Source organism: Taudactylus pleione, unplaced genomic scaffold (genome assembly GCF_031769625.1).
Source record: "Taudactylus pleione unplaced genomic scaffold, aTauple2 ptg000238l, whole genome shotgun sequence".
Taxonomy (NCBI): domain Eukaryota; kingdom Metazoa; phylum Chordata; class Amphibia; order Anura; family Myobatrachidae; genus Taudactylus; species Taudactylus pleione.
This window is the reverse complement of record NW_028284640.1, coordinates 510,867-531,659: the sequence shown is the minus strand read 5'-3', so window position 1 is coordinate 531,659 and position 20,793 is coordinate 510,867. Positions and strand designations below refer to the sequence as shown.

At 43.7% G+C, this 20,793-nt stretch overlaps 1 long non-coding RNA gene across 1 annotated transcript; it reads right to left on the bottom strand.

Annotated features, from left to right (window-relative positions):
- Positions 1-3,946: 3,946 nt before the first annotated feature.
- LOC148516810 (uncharacterized) lies at positions 3,947-15,239 on the bottom strand. Its single transcript, XR_015879359.1, has 2 exons — positions 15,057-15,239; positions 3,947-4,416 (listed from the first exon to the last, which is right to left on the bottom strand). It is a non-coding gene; the product is annotated as an uncharacterized LOC148516810 (long non-coding RNA).
- Positions 15,240-20,793: the final 5,554 nt, after the last annotated feature.

Sequence of the window (20,793 nt, the reverse complement as noted above, 5' to 3'; positions counted from 1 at the left end):
GTAGGCATAACCTTAGACGACCAATCATATTTTTGTAGATCTAAGTTTAGATTGTAAGGAATATTATGAAACCAGTTGTTTCTTTATATAGTACCACCACCCATGTAATCAGGACCGGTGCTAGGGTGTTCTGTGCCCCCTGCAAACTATAAATTTGCACCCTTCATTAATTATAAAGGGACACCGCATCACAAAAAAGGGGCGTGGTCTCACAATGAAGGAGCGTGTCCAAACAATAGTACCCCCAACTCAAAATACACCACACCACATTACACCACATAATGCCCGATTCACATTACACACATAGTAGTGTCCCTTATTTACATTACGCTACACAGTAGTGGCCCCTTATCCACGTTACACCACACAGTAGTAGTGCCCCTTATACACATAATGCCACAGTAGTAATGACCCATATACAGATAATGCCACAGTGGTAGTGCCCCTTATACACATAATGCCCACAGTAGTGCCCCTATACAATACCCACAGCAGTAGTGCCCCTTACACAATGCCCACAGTTGTAATGCCCCTTACACATTATGCCAGATAGACATACAACACTGTACTTACCTTAAGTCCCGCTCCTGGCCCACCGCCATCCAACAGCTCCTCGCGTCATGAAGTCTCTCCCTACACACAGAGCAGCAGGGGCTAGAAGGCAGAGCTCAGAAGTGAGCTCCAGCCTCCGGCTGCAGGGATGGAGCCACCGGGCACCTGCTAGTAACAAAATCTCAGCAGGAGCCCGGCAAATGGAGAAGGCGTTGCTGGAGCCTCTCCAGCCATGCGTGTCCTTGCTGCACAGTGCTGGCTTACTGCATCGCGCCAACCCTGCATGTAATGCTTACATAGAGAAGCATACCAGACATCGGAGGGCTGGCAGCATTTTGTATCGGTCACAAGTTAGTGGTCCTCTGGGCAGCGGCATTTAACAATTGGTAAGTCTTGATTTACATGTGCATATTATCATTTTATCAATTTCATTTAGGATGCATGAAAAACCATTTGCATAAAACAGACCTAAGGGACACTTGATGGCTACTTAGACGCAAGTGAAATGCAATCTCCCTTCCCTATACACCACAGGGGTATGAAATACCGGCTGTCGGGATGACGGCGGTCAGAATACCGACAGCGGCATCCCGACAGCCAGAATCCCGACACCCATAGGGAAGACAGGTAAGTGTTTTCCTAACCCCTACCCATTCCCTCCCTCCCTGGTGCCTAACCCTCCCCCCCCCTAGTGCCAAAGCCTAACCTCCCCCTCTCCGCACCCTAATCCTAATACTTCCTCCACAGTGCCTAACCCTAACCTCCTCCCCCTAGTGCCAAAGCTTAACCTCCCAGTTACCGCACCCTAAATATAACATCCCCTCCCCGGTGCCTAGACCTAACCCCCCCCCCTAGTGCCTAAACCTAAACTCCCCCTCTCCGCACCCTAATCCTAACCCTCCCTACCCAGTGCCTAAACCTAACCTCTCCATAACACCCAATACTTACCTTTGGGATGCCGTCGGTCGGGATACTGGTGCCGGGATCCCGACCTGTCTGGATTTTGGCGCCGGTATTCAGACCATCAGCATCCCGCACGCCGGGACGCCGACTACATCCCCACCACAGTGGTGCCCAGATGACCTGCAGCCGGAAACAGTTCAGTGACCAGCTTCTGATATACAAGTGCCACATGAACAGAAGTAGATTTATTATCATCAGTAGATTGGAAACAGAAGGAGTTTTGACCTTATTAGTCTGTAATATAGCATGTCTGGATCACTGCAGTGAAGTGTTAGTTTGGAATTTGTATATCATGGAACATTTTGGAGGCATATGTGTTGGGAATATGTGTGTACAGCAGGGGTTTAGTAGAGTAATGTACACACTAACGGAATTGTATTTGACCCAATGTCCTAATCACAAGTCTAGTGGATTCACCAGTAGTGTAGTTTATTGATAAGTGAAGGTACAACTGTACTCAATGTTACACTAGTTGAGTCATGAAGTGGAGCTTGCAGGTTAGCCGGGTTGGGACAGCTCATCAGCCGGAGACTGCCTTCTGGATGCTGGTAGCGGTGCAGGGTGCTGGAAAGTGGTATCACGGGTAAAATCAGCAGGTCTCTTGGAGTTAAGGAGGAAACAGCCATCTCCCACTATGTCAGTCTACACACACAGGGCCTGATTCAGCAAGGATCACTATTTCATGCGTATAAGCAACTGCGATCCTTGCTGAATCAGGCCCACACAGTCAAGATGGCGCCGTGCATGATCGGTAGTAACTCCAGCGGCCATCTTAGTAAGGGAATAAAGCATCATTCCTGGAGGAGCGATATTGGAGAATGTGCAGTAATGCTCTCCCATTCTGACATAAGGATAGTTCCAGGGATGGTGCAAGGTTTCTAGGCGCCCGAGGAAAAACTTCACCCTATCGCCCCTGTTCCCCCTAAAATTCTCGTCCTAGCCATATACATAAAACCACACTTACATGCTTTTGACCAAGTCTTGGGCGCAATATTTGTGTGGGTAGTTTGGGCAGTGGGCCCCTCCAGGGATTTCTCCTATATCCTGCAGGGAGGCAATCGGGAAGCCGACTGCCTATATACCAGCAGCCGGCTTCCCGACTGTCTTATCCCGGCAAGGGTGAAATGCCGGGCGTCTAGATGTAGACGCCCGCATTTCCCCGATGCCGGGAGACCGGCGCCCGGCATCACGATCATAGTGATGCCGGGCGCCGCAAGCGGACAGCCGCGGGGGGGAGGGTTAGGTTTAGGGCTCCCGGGGGGGACTTAGGGTTAGGCACCCCCTCGGGAGGGTTAGGGTTAGGCTAGGGGGAGGGAGGGTTAGGGTTAGGCACCCCCGGGGGGGACTTAGGGTTAGGCACCCCCCCGGGGACTTAGGTTTAGGCAGCGGGGAAGGGGGTGGTTAGGGTTAGGCACTTAGAGGGTGGATTAGGGTTAGGCAGTTGGGGTGGAATTTAGGGTTAGGCACCCCTAAGGAGGGTTAGGGGGGTTAGGTTAGGTTAGTAAATACTTACCTCTCCACGATCGGGATTTCCAGCGCTGTCGGGCTTCCGCTGCGTCGCACTCTGCTCCTGTCGGGCTGCCTCTGATGGGAATCGAACCGCCGGCCAGGCGGCCGACGGTATTTCATACCAATCCCATCCTGCATGACCATTCCAACGGTGACTACTTGTATTTTGTATCTTTGCCACAAATTTGGGGGCAGCTATTAAACACTACTGTAGACACATCTGCCCGACGATTTGTAAGTCTGTATGCACTTACCAGTCGTCAGATAGGATGGCAGATTCATTGTCTGTCCTCATTTTAGGCAGTGTTATAATGATAAAGCATTACATATATTGTAAGCTCCCCCTAGACTGTAAGCTCCTAGGAGCAGGGTCCTCCTCCTCACTGTCTCACAGCCTTCTAGCACTTCTATGACAGCCTTCATCTTCAGAGCTGTACTGTGTATGGAGAATTGTGTTGCTAATTGTTACTTGTGCTCTGTTTATAAGTTGGTTACTGTATTGTAATTAATGTTCTGTGTACCCTGTACTGTATGTACGGTGCTGCGGACCTCTTGTGGCACCCTATAAATAAAATGTAATAATATATATAGTGAATCGGTGAGTACAGGTGAAGGGTGCAATTTATGCGCCAAGTGAGAGATATATAATGTGTTCCTTATTGTAGAACACAGCAAAATAATTTTCATGATTTCTTTAAGTAAGGGCTCAGGTGAATTTGCCACAAGAGATTTCAGCATATCTTTTAACTTTTGAACCCTGGATGGTGTTGAATTCGTCAATAAACCTTTTAATGTATTCCTTCCTATAAACCTCTAAGATTCACCTGCCTAGAACCTCTAAGACAAAACCCTGCCTAAAACCTCTAAACAGAACGCTAATTGCGTATGCAGTTTAACCGCAAATAAAGACAGGAGTGGAATCTGTGTTTCCAACGCACAAGTATTATTCAGGTAAAAGTACAGTCAGTTACACGCAATCTATACATACACAAGTTAGGCGTAAAAGGAAATAATACAGACCCAAGTACGGTTATACATACGCTGCGTCTCTGGACCCAGAGATAGACTTCTGACTAGATATCCTCAGTTCACCCAAAATTCAGCATGAACTGGCAAACCAGTGTTCGGACACATGTATTTATTCCCCCCCAGACTGAAACAGGACAAAGGGGGAACTTCCTGCTGATCTCATTGGTTCCCAGAGGAGAAGCATATCTAACGACACATTTAACAGGTTGTTTCAAATAGACTTTCCCTGCCTCTAACAGCCGGAGTCTTTCTGGTAACGCCTCCTGTAACATTCCATCAACTAAACATTTTGTTGCTTGTAAGTTCTGCGATCCATAACTTGAGTTTGCATGATGCGATCTCTCCACCGATAACACCGGGATTCTGTAAAAATCAGAACGAAACCAAACACACCTTGCTTATCATGTATAATACCTTAGATATCAAAAACCTCTATTTCTTAGCATTTAAACTAACTTAACCAACTTGAATCATACAATTTGATGCTAATGGAACCTTGTGTGCGAATATGTAGTGTGTGAGTATTCGGGGTTTGATATAAGGACGCTAGTTATTAATGGGTGAGATTTAAGTGCATAATTTCTCATACACGAAGTGAACATCCAGCAGTGTGGATGGCTGAGGGTTGTAGTTCTACATGCCCTCTGTCAGCAGGCCCCCACCTGTTGTGTGTTCAAAGGAAAACAGAACCTCTTTTGTTCTCATAGACTCTTGTGTGAAATGCAAATGTATTACCACCTCAAGCTGTGGAATTTGGGGCCATCCTGTCTAGGATTCAGACAAATCCAATTGTGTAGATATTATATTACAATTGCCACAACTATACTTTATCTGCATCCAGGGATTCCCAATTTGTATGTAAAAATACCCATTGTCTCTTCTTATTTACTTTTACTCAGAAAGCTTGTTTTTCCAGTTGCCCTTGGTAGGTTAACAAAAACATTGCCATCTGTTCTTAGCTCCTGAGTTATAACTTGAATTGACGCTGACCACAAAAATGGTGTCTTGCGATCTCATTTCCAAAATGGAGTCTTGCGGCCATTCACAAGATGGCGTCGCCGCGATTAAATTTTAAACTGAACTTGTCTCAGCCAATTATTCAGCTTACAATGGTAAATGTGTTTATCGGAGAATTCGCTGATGAAAATACCCAGGAAACACACAATAACACATATACACAATAACGCATACATACACATATATACACACTAACACATATACACAATAACACATACATACACACAGGCCCGCTGAGAGCCGCGGCGGGCCCGGATAATAGGGGGCATGGCCTATTCACGGGAGGCGTGGCTACGCCCCCTTCCCGGAAAAAAAAAAGATATGCATGCGCTAGAGGAGGCTGAGGATCGGGGGCTGTCAGTGGCAGATCATGGGATGCAGGGGAGGGACATGCTAGCACCAGGTTCCATCTCTCAGGAGCTGCGTCCCCTCACTTGTCACCCCTGCGTCCCCTCACTTGGCACCAACGCTGCTACATGAGCAACTCAGATACCAGTGGTTGCAACAGAGACTTGGCGCTGGCAGTGACCAGTGAGGTCATGTGTAGGGTTCGAGACTTAGCGCAGCCTGGATAGCAGTATCTATGAGACATACTTAATTATTTTTTTTGTCGGACTCAGCTGCCTAAAGTTGCCTAATGGTAGCACCGGTGCTGGATGGTTCCACCTGCATGTAGTTCTCACATTTGCAAAGTGAGATTATAAGGTTACGTTTTAATATTGTGGCACTCTCTATGGGGTTTATTCACAGTGCTGGCTCCAGGGGTAAGAGCACCCTGTGCCGGCTCTTAAGAGGGTGTGCGCCCGAAAATGGGGGCGTGGCCTACTTGCCACAGGCCACGCCCCCTATGTGACGTTATTTGGAAGCGTGCCAAATAACGTCAGGCTGGGGGGAGCCTCAGTAGCTGGGCTTCCCCCAGCCCTCTCCCATCACTGAATGGATGCCGCGCGCATGTGCGCAGCATCCATTCAGACTCTGGGGTCCGGCACCGCCGCACAGCTGCGGTGATGGGGGTCCCCAACCTCCCAATTTGACCACCAGCGGGCCACTCCGGCCCACAGGTGGAACAGCGGGACAGTACTGTCCCGCTGAAATCGGGATGTTGGGGAGGAGTGCGCCCCTGTGCGACCGCACTGGTCGAACACCCTAGAGCCGGCCCTGTCTATTCATAATCGCTTATTGGCCCGTTACATTTACAGAAACACTAGTTTCCGCATGGTTTAAATTAACAGGCTCATTCATTGTTAGGAGCCCAATGTGGCCGCCCAGTATTCAGCAAACTGCAAAAACGAAGTTTTCTATGCGTAGTAGGAAGTCTGGGTTGCGAACAAGGATCCAACTAAGTCCATCCACCCCTCCAGTCCCGCATCCCTGAGAGGAGTGCAGGCACAGGTGGCCTGCCCTAAGAAAGAGCATGGTAATCAGATGCTCCAAAGGCAAACTTAACAGCATCTGTTCCCTAACTGTGTTGTAAGGTATCAGCAAGTCTAGATGACAGTTCCTCATCTGTGGTCCTGGTCAAGTGTTAGAGTTCTCAGCAGACACGCATACAGCTATCCCACTGGTTGTGGGCTCAGATTATTTACAGCTTTTACTAAGCACGCTGAAACGTAATGTCACAAGCAATGCAAAGGGCTGCAATTGTGTCACCACCACGCAATAAATAATGGGACTGCATTTGGGCACCAATTGGCTTGCACTGTGTTTAGTAAATTGTCCTGCTTCCAGTTCCGACGTTAATGTCTCAGGTCAACCTTGCAAGTCAGAGATTTGTTATATGTTGAAAATAGATGTCACCAAAATATGTTGCCAACACAACACCCAACTCCCCACCCCTTGGTGGAAGTCACCATGTAATCACTGCTGGGTTCCCACTGTTTTAGGGCAGGTAGAGATGCCTGTGGCACCTCAGCTGCTACTGTGCTGTGACAAGTTCTAGACATTGTGGAGCTCAGGGGTTATGGACACACCTACCCCTTTATCACTACAAGTGTTCCTTACCCTTTATGGTCCATAGATGGCCTGGGGGTTAAATAAGTATTAATTTTTATAATTTTAATTTAAAAAAAAAGAAATATTATTGTTTGGGGTTTATTTGAGAAATCTGAAACTTCCAGTTGAATGGCTCATGTGTAAGCGGTAAGCGGACTGACATATGCGCTTATGGATAATTTATTGGCCATGCAAGTGATAAGATCACTCTTACTGTTGCCGGACAGTGGGCCTGATTCAGGTATATACGGTACTGCACAGCCGCAGGAATCGACTGTGCAATACCGCAGGGTACAACTAATATGCTGATGCCTGCGGGAGGCGTCTGAGAGGGAAAGAGGCCTCCAGCCATCATCACAGTTCTCAGTGCTGCGTCCGAACATGCAGCATCGGATCAACATTGCAATATTTCCGGCATCGGCTGTCCAGGAATGCAGGCTGGCGCCACCCACTCCACGCCCCCAAGCGGCGGCAGAATGTCAGTCAGGCTGCGTCTTGGGGGCACTGCCTGCGATCATGCAATACTTGTTCTGCACCATCAGAGATGTATGTACAGCAAACCATCGGGTTTACATATAACTCTGATTCAGGCCCAGTGTCACCAGTGAGCGCAGCATCACTCAGCTGCCCCGATGACGTCTTTTGTGATATTGGCCTGAGCGCAGGTTGTCTGCTGCACACTAAAAAGACCAGTGGATCCCCAAGGGCAAGTTAATCTAACAGTTAAACACTTTTCACTACAACACCTATATGCTGCACTGCAATGTTATAGCAATCTGCTGCATCCTTCTTACCATGGGATGCATCAGTTCACACAGGGTCAGATTAAGGCAGTGGGGCCTCTGGTGCAACTAAGTAGTGGGGGCCCCCTAAAGCCACACAGAGCATATTCACCCCACCCCCCACATATTAATTACCTCCCGTGATGGGAATGGGGGAATGGCCTAATTACCATAGGTCACGCCCCCTAAATGACATTATTTGGGGGCGTGCTCGTATGGCACACCTCCCGTTAACATCAGGCTGAGGGAGAGCCCAGCACTACTCAGTAGCTGGGCTGCCCCTAGCCCTCTTTCTGTAGTGAATTCCTCTTCTCCGGGGCCGGCACCGCTGCACGGCTATGGCAGTGGTGGTGTGCAACCTCCCAACTGCCCGCGGGACACTTTGCCCCGCAGGTGCAACAGCAGGGCAGTGCCCGAAAAACAGGACTGTCCGGCTGAAATCGGGAATGTTTGAGAGGGGTGCGCCCTCTATGGGGTGGCGCTCTTGTTCGACCGCACTGGTCGAACATGCCTCGAGCCGGCCCTGATGTGTACCTTTATAAACTTCCTCAATACATGTCCAAAACTGTTCCATATTGTACCTCCTAACTTAATAGTGCACTATAGGCCATTGTGTATCTAGAGCACCAGTTGACAAATTCCACTAGATTGTACATATGGAAATAGCTGTTGTGACTTGTTACATCCTCTGCCGAAGGTTCCATATACAGTCATGGGAGAATAGCTATTTAGACGAGGGGCTGCCGTGAGCAAACTCAAAGCAAAATCCCCTTCATGCACAATCACCATATGTTTCTTTACGTTTCCATGACATAATACTGAGTTTTTGTTTTTCTTTTTCTATAGTCATTTATTGCAGAGTGCTGAGCAGCTAATTGCAGAGTTCTGAGCAGCTAATCGGTTAATTCCGTATGCGGACGAAAAGTATCTAGAAGGAAATGTGAGAAGAAGTTGATGAAAACTTTTCTGCCCCTGTTCACTGTACTTGTACATTCCGGAGGGACAAAAAGCGGGTGAGCGACATAAATGAGGGCCATCTCCCACACAGCCTGCCAAACTGTTTTTATGGCATTTTTGTTCATTGGTGATTGCTATAGAGATCTCAGCATTGCAAGTGGCAACACAATCTCAAGTACTGGGGCTGTTTCAGAAGAACAGATTTTCTTGATTAATAACAAAGGGTTTTGTTGGGATCGGAGCTGTTTCCCACCATCTCTATGCAGTCCCAGCAACACAAACTGTGTTCATTAGCATTTCAAGGAGCTTCATAATAGTGATGCTAAGAAAGGCCACTCTCGATGGATGAAATCCATTTTGTCCTCTCTGGTGACATCTGTTCTAACTTTTAAAGCCAGAAAGGAAGCCAGATAATGCCAGGGAGCCCTTTGATTTACTGTGTTGGCACTAGTGAGGATTCTTCTGCCTCTTGCACATAAAGCCGTGTAACCTCAGTGTGTACACATGAATGTGTAAGTGTAAACATCCAGCCATTCCCACAATACGCAGAGTGCTGGAATCTTCACCCTTCCGCCGGAGAGATCTGCTCATTCCGATGGGCACCTTACCCAGAGGCATGACAATATCAATAGTAGTAGGCATATGAATGATATGGACCCTGCAGGAGAAAGCAGGTGCTCAAACGGTCCCCAGGGTATGGTCTCATCATCATTGGTTCAGCCAGTAATTAGATGCGGCCACTACTAAAGATGAAAGGAATGTATTGTTCAGGCACCTGTGCAGCGTGGTAATGCTACAGTCCTTCGTGTGTGTATATATACAGTGCTATGTATGCTATTTATCAGCATGAACTCAGTTCCTGAACCTCTCATTAACTATGACGGGCCAAAAATTTTTTTTCATAAAATAAGTTTTATTTTAAAGGCTCTTTTGAGTGCCTTCTTTTCCAAATACTATATATGTATAAATAATAGATATATAATGTAAATATAATGGATTTTCTATAGCTCCACCCCAGTAGCTCCTCCACTGTTCCAGAATTTTTTCTATAATATATATATATATATATATATATATATATATATACAGTATGTGTGTATATACATATATATATATATATATATATATATATACACACACAATGCACAAAGCAGTGTATGCACTCACTGTTCCAATTATATAGCTGTGCTCGGTGCCTTCAGCAGTCCCCACATAGGGTAAGTGTATGTTCCATGGAAGCGGCACTCAGGTCTTAGACAAATAATAATCACCAGCAGGCACGTATATTCCAACGTTTCAGTGCTTTACTGCATTTTCCTCAGGGATAGATACAAACAATAAAAGTTACTCACCTTATATCCCCAAACACCTCGCGCAAACAACACAGCATCCGGTTTCCCGCAGCTGATAGCGCACATGAGTGACATCACCACGTCTCTCACTGCTTCTGTAATAGGATGATACATCGGATTACATTTATCATGAAAAATTACAAAAAACAGTTGCATAACTATTGCAATAGATAATATATACAGCTCATTTAAATGACAGCATCCATTGAATATTGTGAGTGTAAAACATAATGCACTTAGCAAAAACAATATAAAGTACTCAGGACATACTCATTCACTGATCTTTACAGAAGGTGAGACTATTGTATGGGACACAAAGAGCAACATTGTAACAAAGGCCCTCATTCAGAGCCGCTCGCTATTTGCGGTCGTTCGTTCTAAAACAAGGGGTGGCTATTCAAATAAACCGTTCGCTCTTTGCGGTCTGTTCACGCCTCTAAGTCTGAACGAGCGAGCAAAACTTGCGGTTGTAATCTTTAAAAATACGCCCCCTTGCCGCTCGCAGCATACGTCATGTCCGCTATTTATTAGATTAATCGAGTACATCGAACAGCGTATGAACTGCTCGCTATTCTTGTGGCTGGTTTTTTCAACCGCTATTTTGTGAGCAGTACTGAGTAAAAAAAAAACAAGTGACGTGGTCAATGACGCTGCTGTATTAATTATGCACACCCATAAAACGCCCGTTTTGACCTTTAGGCACGCCTGCGTTCGAATTCCACACCCCCGTTTTCAAGCACCTTCCCCTGTTACCACCCACATACGCCTCCTTCTGTCACTCAAAATAGCAGGCATTCGCTATATAGCGAACAAATGATTTTCGGCCGCACTGACTGGTTTGCGCATGCGTATTAAAATCCGTACGCATGCGCAGATGTGCGAACATCGGTCAGAACGAACGAGCGGCTCTGAATCAGGGCCAAAGTTTGGAACAACATATCACACATAGGTAATTGTCTACAAGAAACAGTTTAAACCAAGAGATTCATTTAACCCTCTAGGTGCTAGCGTACATAGCCAGTGGATCCACCTAGTCTCACACTGCATCAAAAGTTTAGATCGATCTCCTCCGCTATGGGGTATTGGTACATGATCTATAATCCGGTATTTGAGTACTGATAGATTGTGGCCCGCTATAAGAAAAAGCCATGCCACTGGTTCATCGCTAGACCCACTAGATACAGTAGTGCTGAGCATATAGCTGGGCGATGCAACACCATATGTTCTTTAAATTGTCGCTCAGTTTTACCTACATAACTAAGTACGCATGGACAGGTACTACCAGCTATGTAAGCTAGCACCTAGAGGGTTAAAATAATCTCTTGGTTTAAACTGTTTCTTGTAGACAATTACCTATGTGTGATATGTTGTTCCAAACTTTGTTACAATGTTGCTCTTTGTGTCCCATACAATAGTCTCACCTTCTGTAAAGATCAGTGAATGAGTATGTCCTGAGTACTTTATATTGTTTTTGCTAAGTGCATTATGTTTTACACTCGCAATATTCATTGGATGCTGTGATTTAAATTAGCTGTATATATTATCTATTGAAATAGTTATGTAACTGTTTTTTGCAATTTTGAATGATTAAAGTAATCCGATGTATTATCTTATTACAGAAGCAGTGAGAGACATTTCATGGTGGTGAGTTCACGTGGTGATGTCACTCATGTGCGCTATCGGCTGTGGGAAACCGGATGCTGTGTTGTTTATGGATATTAGGTGAGTGACTTTTATTGTTTGTATCTATCGCTGAGGAAAATGCGGTAAAGCACTGATAACCAGGTACATACACCTATTAAAGCCTGTGGGCTTCTAATCGCAAATACTATCCTGAAAGGGATCTGAAAGATCTCTCTCCAGTCCCTGTGGGTTGGTTTGGGTTGGTTTGGTTTGGTTTGGTTTGGGTTGGTTTGGTTTGGTTTGGTTTGGTTTGGTTTGGGTGTGGCACTTTTCTAGAATCCCATTTGTCAATGTATTGCATATCTAACAATCAGGGGAATCCAAAAACATGATTGGAACCCTACATGGGCCCCACATGTTATAGCAATTGAAGTATCCAATGTACGCAACCAGGTACATACATCTTCATGTTAAAAGATCAGTCATTAAAAAAAATCAATACAACAGGACACTCTACATTCAGATTTCCTTCCTCTCAAAAGGCCAAAACAGACCATTACATAAATACATAAGACACTTTTTTAAATCAAATGAAACTGTATTAAATTCCACTTGTATACAACATGTGGTTCCTTCATCATTGAGATTGCCGAAGATTTTAATCTTTGAGTCACAAACTGATGATTTCAATAATTTGCCCGTCAGACACAGGGCCAGCTCTAGCCCTGGAGGTGTCTTGGGTGGCACCCCCCTTGTTTGAGGCAGTATATGCTCTTCGGGTTGTGCCCCAGCCCTTTGCGTTGTGCCTCGGCAGGCGTGACATCATCTACTCCTGGAAGTATGGCGCATTGCTGTGACATAATCAACACCACACTCCCAGCGTAATACTGACATGGAGGAGCTTCACATGAATAAGCTGCTGAATGCTTTTCCTTGTCAACAGTATCTGTGTAGATGCGGAGTAGAGACAATATAAATACAGTATGAATGACATTATGACACTCATTCTGTGTCATCTAATTACTGGTGTTTTAGCAGGCACCCAAGCTTGCCTAATATTAATGCCGGCCCTGGTCACAATTAGTCCTCATGATTATCACTTTATATAATTTGCAAACCAATTAAACAAAAGCAGAACTATTGGTCAATTTTATCAATAATTTCCAGCTCAATAAAATCTACTTAGTATTGTCCATATTTTAACTAGAGATGAGTAGTTTGGTTTTGGCTTGGGTACTCCGCCAAGTTTGGATCTCAGAACGGGGCACAAGGTAATTTTTGTCTGTGAAAGATGATGTTTTGTCTTGTTCTAAAATCCGAACTTGGTGGGAAAATCGGAGCCAAAATCCACTCATCTCGAATTTTAACTGTGGTACTAATATATTGTATTGCAACATATCTCTGAGATTCAGAATTATGCACTGCAGCTATTAACAATATTACATCCACTGCAGTTTTATCTGTTGCAGGTAGCGTAGGGATGGCCATCGACCACTGATGGTCACCTACTGATGGTTTTGCCATCGATGGTAGAGATCCAATGTTTCTCTGTCATCGATGACACACTAGGATGTTATTTTCTTTTTCCATCAAGGCGGAGCTTGTCCCCGCCCCCCATGGCCCGCCAAGCCCTGCTCCTATTCTGATTGGCCCACAGCTTGCCGTGCCCCCCAGCAGTGGTGGCCATCAATGGGTGCAAACTATCCATGGTTCACCATAGATGGTTTAGTGCCATCGATGGTAATCACCGATGGAACCATTGATGGTGACCATCCATGGACAGTCCACCAATGGCCATCCCTAAGGCAGCGTAAACCTGACTGCATACTACTTCAGCCATTTCATTTTTGTTAATAGTCGCTCTACGCATGTGCAGGTTGTTGAAGACAGCACATGCACAGTAAAAACTGCAGATTCTCTGCAGAGAAATCCTATGAGATCACTGCTGTACTGTGTTAGTTGGCACTGCACACGTGTGAGACGGCATCTCCCATATGAGCAGAAGAATCCCTGGAGACTACAGAAGCCAGATTGTCCGGTAAGTATACATAGTACCATCCTGAGATGGCATTATGTTTTTTTCCTCCAATTGCGATAACAGCACTGAGGTCGTGAGTTCGATTCCCACTACTGCCCTAACTGAGAGGAGTTTGTATATTCTCCCTGTATCACTAATTGCCTCTTTAATTTGCAAAAAGATTATGTAAATAATGGGTGAGGTTTGAAATGGGGCTAGCGGATGTAGGAACAGTCAGTGCACAGGTTAGAGTTAACGGCAGGGGTGAATTCAGGTATAAAAGTTGGCAGCCCATCTATTATCAAAATAACCTGCCATTAAAGAGTACATGTACATTAAACATATCTGAACATTATACATACAGGTGTCATGGGGCAGTGACGATGCTGCCCCCTCGACTTTGCGCCCTTGGTGGCAGAACCGCTCGCACACCCCTTGTTATGGCCCTGTAAGAAAGGTTTTTCAGCAATTTGGAGTTTAGTTTGTAACTATGGGATGATCTGCAAATGTATCCGAGGAGCAGTTTATTATTATAGCCTGGTTTTTCAGATTCCTGGGGATGATCCCTCTTTATAATATCTCCTTTATAATGGTCCCTCTTTATAATGTCATACTCACCACCAAGCTCATAGTCTCAACACAAAAGTATGAATTCCATTATGTCACCCTCTTTACAGTACCCCCGCCGCTGTGACCGTGCTTCGCCTGGCGTTTTAAATGAGGGAGCTTTATATAATGTTATTTATAGTACATATGCATTTCAAACTAGCCAGAAAACAATATATTCCTGGGAATGGTACAGCTTTGGCTGATGTTCTCAGTCACCAAGGTGTCACCAGGGGAGGGGGAACATTTGTCCTCTGCCATTCCAGCCAGCCCTGCAGAGCCAGAAGCTTTGTGCATTTCCTTCTGAGTACTTTCGCTGGTCCTAGATGACTCGCAAGTGCTTAGCGTCCCTGTCAGATCCTAATGTTAATGATGTAAGTGTGTGGTAATAATAACTCTAGGCTGGAAAGAAAAATAAGTTAAATTCACACGAAACGCACATGGAATGACTGCCAACTTAGGGTGAAAACTTCAGTTTACAAGCATTCCATAGCTATAAGTTTTCTCTGTGTTAAACTGAAAAGTTACAGAGCATGTATTCAGGCCAGCAACAAAAGTCGTCTGATACACACACAAAAAAAAGACAAAAAACACACACACACACAAAAAAAACATCCAGGCAAGATTAAACGCAAACTAAATCCTGCCAGCTCTTACCTCTTCAGGCCATCTGTGCAGTTGTATCATTCTTGGGTCTTTTACACCGGTCATCTCGAGAACAAAGTGAAAAGCAGATTCCAGCAGTTTTTTCAATTCACTATTCATTCAGGGTCTCATCGGCTCCATATGGATCCAACCAACTGCTGTGTTAGATCAGGACCTTTTCCCAGAATTGACATGGTAATGAAGTCATGGTATTGCTTGCAGAAAAGACCTCCGTAGGTATTCCCTTTTCTAACAAATCCAGCCTTTTCACCCCATTCACTCCTTAAAATTATCTCATATCATTACAACATCTGTGAGCCGTTTTTTTTGTGTGTGTGTGTTTTTGCCTTCATGTTTTTTTTTTTGTTTTTTTTTATGTCTGTCTCTAATATCTCTTACAAACTGGCTAACAGGGGGTGCAACACAGGACCCTGTCACAACAATTATATATTTAAAGAAGATAAAAAAAAGATAATTGCTCTGCAATTGGCCAGTAATCGCTCTTAGCTCTGCATTTGCATTTAACATTCATTAAAAATCCTGCCCTTTGTTCTTAATAGTCTTTTAAATAGTTACTGCCACAGCAGTTACGTCTTATTTGCTTCCAGCAGGAATAAACAGGTATAGTCATTTGGATGTCACAGTATAGTAGAAACAGTAGTTCTATCACCTTAATGCGGAGCTAAAACTTGACAAATCCTGTACATATATGATATGATATGGAGAAGTGTGAATGATACTGTTATTCCTTTGCTTAGATGTCAGTTTTTCTCTGCTTTCTTAAAAGGTAATTAGGGTTGCTCAGTGCACATTGCCATATTCTATTACAAGTACATTTTAAATCCCTGTCTTGAAACATGAAATAAAATGTACAGTAAGCAACAACGTGATTCAGTATGTATTTGTACATCCCTTATTTTTCCCCACTTATTAAATGATAACACCACAAAAATTCTATAAAACAGAAGACAAATGCACCCATGACTTGTAGGAATCAAGGAATATCAACAGCTTGGGCGGGATGCAGCAAGGTGAGAAATGCGGCTTGGTTGCTATGGGTAATGCCATCTCCTGACAGCTTTACCCTATAGAAGCCTATGGAGTTCTATCAGGAGAGTGTTGTGAGAAGGATCCAATCAGATCCCTCCCAGCATCCCCGCGGCGCTTGCGTTCTTCTACGCATGTGCAGAAGGAAGCCAGTGGGGCTTCTGGTTCTTAGTCCTGTAAGTCCCTTATTTGCAAAGGGCCGCTCTTACCGATAGAGAGGACCTTTACGCATTCCTTCATGCATGCAAAGATCGGCGGGATGCATCTCATCCCGAATGCGATGCGTCTTACATCCCGCCCCTTGAACCAAACAAGCTGAGCAAGAAGAGAGGAGTGTAGGGTGGGACCGTTAGATCCTCAGGATCCCGAATAAATGCAATGGATGGACGGCACATGCACTGATCGGCTGTGTACATATACAGTATATGCTAGTAGTCTGTGGCCACAGTAGCACACACTGGGCCAGATTCTGGTATGTATGGTATTGTACAACTAATATGCTGATATCTGCAGGAAGTATCTAAGGGAAAATGACGCCTCCAGCCGGCATCGCAGATCTGAGTGCTGCGTCCCAAGATGCAATTAATTAACATCGCGACCATCAATCCCAAAGTTTGTAGCATCGGCCATCTGAGTATGCTGAAGCAGACCCTGGCATTGGCACTCCTGGAAAACGGCGGCGACATGCCCCCTTTTCCAGTAACGCAGTCCGTCACCACCCACTCCCTGCCCCCAAGCGGCTTGGGGGCACTGCATATGACCACGCAGGACTCGTTCTGTACATGCGCAGAACAGGTCCTGTCCAGGTGCTCCACAAACGGAAATGTCCGTAAATCATTGAGTTTACTTACATTTCTGAATCAGGCCCACTGATTGGTAAATGCCACTATACAGAGGACAGAACTATTAACAAAATAAATTAGGCTTGTTTCTAATTATCTTGGTGCTATTCTTGTACTGTTTTCTGTGCTATAAGTTTTTTTAAAATGTTTATGTGTGACTGTGATCCACTGAAAGCTGAGCAGTCACAGGGCGGCTAATATAGGCCAGCAGTGACATCCCTAATTACCCATTACTGTTGTTATTCAGATGTGGCCACCTACTGGGAATTTGCTTAATAATTTGAACCTAGTGATTCGCACCATATGTCTTCCATAGTACTAGCAAGTCATTGTTATATTATTTACCAACACACCAGGGCTAACACAAGCTCACACCTTATGAAATGAGACACTTCACCTTGTAATCAGTGTCTGGCTCCCATTTTTCCCATTTATTTTCCAACTGGAGTCACTTGCTGACAGCAGCGGGATCTGTAGAACCAGCAGAAATGAGACCATTATTGTGTTTTGTAAGAACAAAGTTGAACTGGAAGTGATGCAAATGGAAACGTGTTTTTATGCATGTAAAGCAAATACTTCATGCTGCACACACATGCTGGGCCAACTCTAACTGTACACTGCATTTTAGTTGGTCGAGGTTGAAACCATCTTCTTACAACTCCAAACAGGTCTGGATTAAGCTTTGTGAGGGGCCCTAGAAATAAAATTGCCAAAAAGTTATATTGGTGATGTTATTAAAAAGTATAATTTGTATATATTCACAGGACCACAAATGTGTTGAGCACACTGTACTACCCCCAGTTCACAACATGCCCCAGTGCCCTAGCTATGTGTGGGGATCCCTACATGTGTGGGGGGCCCTGACCGCTCCTGGCTGCCCTGGTGTTAATCCAGCACTGACTCCAGATCAAAATGCCTTTGACATTTTCTCCCTTGCAGCACAGAATGGATTTGCCAGGTGTACAATTTGCAACTTGCTCATAATTAGCTGGACTTGCTCGTAATTCTTAGGGGCATATTTCTAAAAAAAATATTTGTGGGATTCCTACTTATGGGGAACCGCAGCAGATAGTGGAGATATCTTCTGCTATCCCCCATTTTCGATCACAAACGAAGCCCCCATAGGTTTCAATGAGGGCTGCTTGAATGCTGAATTTACCAAGCTTCAGAATGCAATGCATCCCGATGCTTGGAACTGGTAACTGAGGCAATCTTCAGATGGCATTTGCTATTGTAAACTATGGGCTATACATTGAATCCGGTAGATGGGTTATGTTTATACATTTTATTGGCCGCACTTTTTTTGGACATATGAACCCAGAACATAGCTTGAAATAGGAACTCATGTCATAAATGGTTTGTACGTTCTTTCATATTTTCCTATCACAATCCTTTGTAAGTGCATTGAAAGGCCTGTGAAATATATTGATGACATTTATTTTAAAGCTCAGGACTGCATAAAGTTTAACTATTGTCAACATACATGCACTATTAATGCAAACGTCACTTTAATAGGAGGGCACATCCAATAAATCATGCTTGAAATGAATATGTATGAGTATTATTTCAACTGGTCAATCGGTTACTGAATTCGGCGGCTAGCTCATTGATCTTTACAGATTTCACTTCAGTATATGCCGGCAACCAAAGATACGTGTTCTGTGGTTGCCCCCCTCCTGCATCGGTTCAAAGGACGAACTAATCTTCTCTCAGTGAGTGAGGACAGTGGGGATTCAGGACATGCAATGGACTCCATCACAACAAGAACAAAGTCAGCTCGCTGGGTGTGACCTCCAGGCCAAAGCATTTGTAAACCATCAATTTCTGCCAGGAGTGGAATAGCTGGACGGTATAGAAGCACAATTCAACAACAGCATTATTCAAATGAGTGCAATTGTCAAATTTGTGTCCATTGATTGAACATAAACGGGAGATCTAATATATTTCACTGACCCGACCTGACCTCTCTAGTACCAGTTGCTCATTACCTCACAGTGGGGAAGTTCGCCGCATAAATGGAACAGATGAAAATACATTTTGTTTATTATCAATACTATTATTATTTCATGCCATTCTTACTGTTGTTGTTGTTTAATCGTTTTTAATAAAAAAAAAAAAAAATGCATTTAAGGAGATTAAAAACAAATAAAAACTATTTAAAGGGTTTTTTTTCCCTCTTAGGTTGCTTTCCCCTTATTCGCACCCATTGGTAGAGCTCTGATAAAGGGCAGGAGCAGAATCCATGCTCTCTTAAGGCCCACAGATACCGGAGACTAGTAGTTGACTAAGGGGTTTATGTATCGAGCAGTGAAAAGCGTGGAGAAGTGGACCAGTGGAGAAGTTGCCCATAGCAACCAATCAGCTCCTTCCTATTATTTTATAGACTGTACTTGATACATTCTACTTCAAAGCTAATTGGTTGCTATGGGCAACTTCTCCAGTGGTCCATGTCTCCACGCTTTTCACTGCTTGATACATAAACCCCTATGACTGAAAAGTTGATTATAGTAAGTATGGAGTGAGCAATAGATAGATATTCGTCACCAAGTTACATTATACCGACTGCCCTAAAATAAAAAGGGGTCAAACAACCAGAGTTTAAATGATAATGGGCCTAATTTCTTTCTTTTTGTTTTCTTCTGTTTGAATGCCATATGTATAGATACCAGAAGGAAAAAGTTTTTTTAAACAATGATGGTGCAAAATGTGTTTTTGTGCATACTTATATTTACCTGTGTTTAACATTAAAAGATTTTTTTACTTTTGTTTGTTTTGTTTTTTTCTGGGTCAGTATATTACTGTCATCTGGGTATAACATATATTATGTATCGTATGAAGCATTGTATATTTACATCTATATACTGCTTGAACCTTATTATTTTTATTATCAACAGTTATTTATATATCGTCAGTATATTCCATTGCGCTTTAAAATTTTAAACAAAGTAGTAATAAAACAAAACCATATACAACTGAATCTTATACAAAATTAATTTCATGCGCAATTCATTGTGTTCAATACCCAAGTGTCTTCTTTCATGTATTATGGAGTCTGTACTACTTCACAATTAAATATAATTTATATTTAGTCTCATCAATTTCTATAACTTATTATAGATTAATTTACTGCTAGTTTACATATTTCATGGGTCCACAAAAATAATATGAGTTTATTTTTGGTTGACATTGACTAGAGTGGACATTGACCGTTTCATTTGATTTCTAGGGATATGCTGTTCATTTTTTATGAGATCGATTGATTCATTATTATTGATCAGTTTATTTTTGTTATTGTGAATACTCATTTTAACGTATTCTATGTTTTAAAACATTTCTAAAATAAAAAAGTCCATTATTCCAATAATTAATTCAGACAAAATAAGTATTCCAATTTTGTAACAGTAGAGGGGATTCTGGCTGCACCCCTGGGTGCTGCCTTATCTGAAAATGTGGCACGCCATCATCTCCACGTGGGCGATTTTTGGTCGTATCTATGAGCGGTTATGAGCAGAATCTGGTGTGGCCTAATTCTCCATTGAGAAATGTTGGCAGGTTGGTATCTTCCCAGGTCTGGTAAATTAGCAGAGAGATGTGAAATGTTAAACTACAGGAAATATTACTGTTTGTATTATTACTCAGCAAAGCACTACATTTTTCATTGTGTGTATTTAATTGCAGTGTCCAGCACATATATCAATTACGTGACGAGATATTACTCTTACAGATTAAATTTTAAAAAAAAGTTATTGATGTAAAAATTTCTCAACGTAACCAGTTAGAGTACTTGCTCTTGACAGATCTAGCAAGCACTTAGTAACTCATTGGTGAAAATACAGCTTCCATTCAAGGGTTTGACATGC